The sequence below is a fragment of the Taudactylus pleione genome, unplaced genomic scaffold (assembly GCF_031769625.1).
Source record: "Taudactylus pleione unplaced genomic scaffold, aTauple2 ptg000208l, whole genome shotgun sequence".
In the NCBI taxonomy this organism is placed as follows: Eukaryota; Metazoa; Chordata; class Amphibia; order Anura; family Myobatrachidae; genus Taudactylus; species Taudactylus pleione.
Window position 1 is genome coordinate 246,295 of NW_028284610.1, and position 2,709 is coordinate 249,003.

General features: G+C 36.5%; 1 pseudogene; it reads left to right on the forward strand.

Annotated features, from left to right (window-relative positions):
- Positions 1-869: 869 nt before the first annotated feature.
- Positions 870-992, forward strand: LOC148517827 (5S ribosomal RNA; annotated as a pseudogene).
- The last annotated feature ends 1,717 nt before the right edge of the window (positions 993-2,709 follow it).

Consider the following 2,709-nt stretch of genomic DNA (forward strand, 5'->3'; position numbering starts at 1 on the left):
TGTAATGATATTACAGATGGTTGGAAATGAGGGTGTATCTCCTTTGGGGGATATAGGGAGAGAAAAATACAGAAGGGATGAGGGAAAACAAATAGGATTAATAAATCTCTAAGGCTGCCACAGACCTCTGTGATCCCTTTCCAGATCACTAGGGTAATGAAGATAGTATATGGATTGGGTCTTATAGGGTGCACAAAAGGTGTTCTCTACCAAACAGGTGGTGGTGTGTATATAATAAGTAGTTATCACATAAATTAATAAAATAGTACATTTTAATATATTCCTGATAAAATATAATAAATAATGAAATTAAATGTTTACATTGATAAACAAATATTCATAAAAACACAAATGTATGTTCACTGAAAATGTGAACAGCAACAAAATGGCGAATAAATGTTACATGTGTAGCAATGTGTCCAATAGTGAATAGTTTCAGTATGGAACAAATGCCAATATTAATTGCAACCCGCAAAGTATATTTCAATACTCAATAGAAAATCTGGAGTGCCTGGAAAGTTGATTACAAGTTGGTAAATAGTTCTTTTATGTAGACAGGTAGTGTTCCAATGGTTTGAAATTCTCACAGCCAAATGGCTGTCTGAGCATTTCAATCAGTATCACAATAAAGATTCCTCCCTACTCTCTTTTCAAGCTATCTCTCTAGTTAAACCATCCTGGAGAGGAGGTAACTATATCAAATCCATGTCAAGAGAAGAAAGCAAATGGATTTTTTAAATGAAAACTTTAACACCTAATGGCCATAATATAGACTTTGAGCTTTCCAATTTTTTGAATGAGGGCTTCTGATTGGCATGCGGGGGGTTAGGGGTGACTGGGTTCATTTTACTTGCAACGGATGGAGAGATTTTTACAGTCATACCACCCTTGATACGCCCAATTATTACCATCAGAACTTGGAAACAAAGGAGGGTTGGGCCTGGGTAGTACTGGGATGGGAGACCTCCCACGAAATACAGGTACTGTAAGGAACAACATCTCTCCGCCATCTGGAGAAGACTTGTATGGACCTGCAACCCTGTCCCTCAGAAATGCCACCTGGGATCCCAAGTTCAGAACTTGGACAACCAACATGTAACTTTGGACAAAGCAATACAACAAGCAACAATCCTTAAGATTAAATAAGAACCTCTCCCATAGGCAAAAGATCTAGGCTAGGGATCTACCTTTACAGTGCCCAATAGTACAATGATTAAAACTTAAAAGCCTTTACATGGAAGATTATTATTTTTTATATATACCCTATGTATTTAATCACTAGCATTACTCCAAACATTTCCAACAACCTATAAGGGCACTCTCTCTTTTTATTCAAAATAATCTTCTTTGACAAAATTAATATAAGGACAAGAGATCTTTCAAAACATTTAAGCCCATATTTCTCTCCATCATTATTTTTACACTTATGTGATTGGTTATATGCCAAGCATATACACTCTTTATTTTCTTTTTTCTGACAAATCCAATATTGGGGATTTTCATATCTAAGCAGAAACTTATAAAACACACTCATTTCTAGGAACTACTGCAATATGAAGACCTGGCTCTTTCAATTAGGAGCCAATGATTATCAGCTGGATCCAATTAAAGCTACCATTTATATGAATGATAGGAAACCCACAGCATGAATCACTGTCTCTGATGAAGCCCGACCGGGAGAAACGCGTTGGTCACACCCACCACAGACTTACTAAGTATTTGCCTCCACTTCACCCCTGAACTGGAGATCATACGAAGCACTACAGAAGCAGAGAGAACAGCCCTAAGGCAAGAGCTCTGCCGGTCCGAACTGCCTCTGCTGCTCAGCTGCTGACATCAGTCCCCTGCCGTACAGACTGCCTGCACTTTGGATACGGACGTCATTCGCCGAATGCAGGAACTTACCAGCACGGGAGACGCAGCATGAGAATCAACTGCAGCAACAGTGAGACGATCTGGTCCACATCTGATTATTGAAAATATCAGTTATGTCCGCTGGATAAGTAGAAATGGAGCAAGGTAGGAGGTGCGCGCACCCACAGGACATTATTTTGTTACGTAACGGATTTTGCATTTTTATTAATTTTCATTATTTTTTATTTTTTATTTTTTTATTTTTAGTTTTCAAACCCCTTTATTCTGTTCCCACTCTTTTTTTCCTAAACTCCCCCTTTTTTCCCACTTGGTAACCTTTAATCTATTTTAATAAAACCTGAAACCACATGGGACTTTTAACAACAAGAGGTACTTCCTTAAAACTGCATTTTTGTTTTATTTGATTTAACATAAAAAAGTAACCATTTGGCTGTGAGAATTTCAAACCATTGAAACACTACCTGTCTACATAAAAGAACTATTTACCAACTTGTAATCAACTTTCCAGGCACTCCAGATTTTCTATTGAGTATCAAAATAAACTCTGCGGTTTGCAATTAATATTACATTTGTTCCATACTGAAACTATCCACTATTGGATACATTGCTACATATGTAACATTTATTTGCCATATTGTTGCCGTTCGCATTTTCAGTGCACATACAATTGTGTTTTTATGAATATTTGTTTATCAGTGTGAACATTTAATTTAATTATTTATTATATTTTATCAGGAATATATTAAAATGTACTATTTTATTAATTTATGTGATAACTACTTATTATATACACACACCACCACCTGTTTGGTAGAGAACAACTTTTGTGCGCCC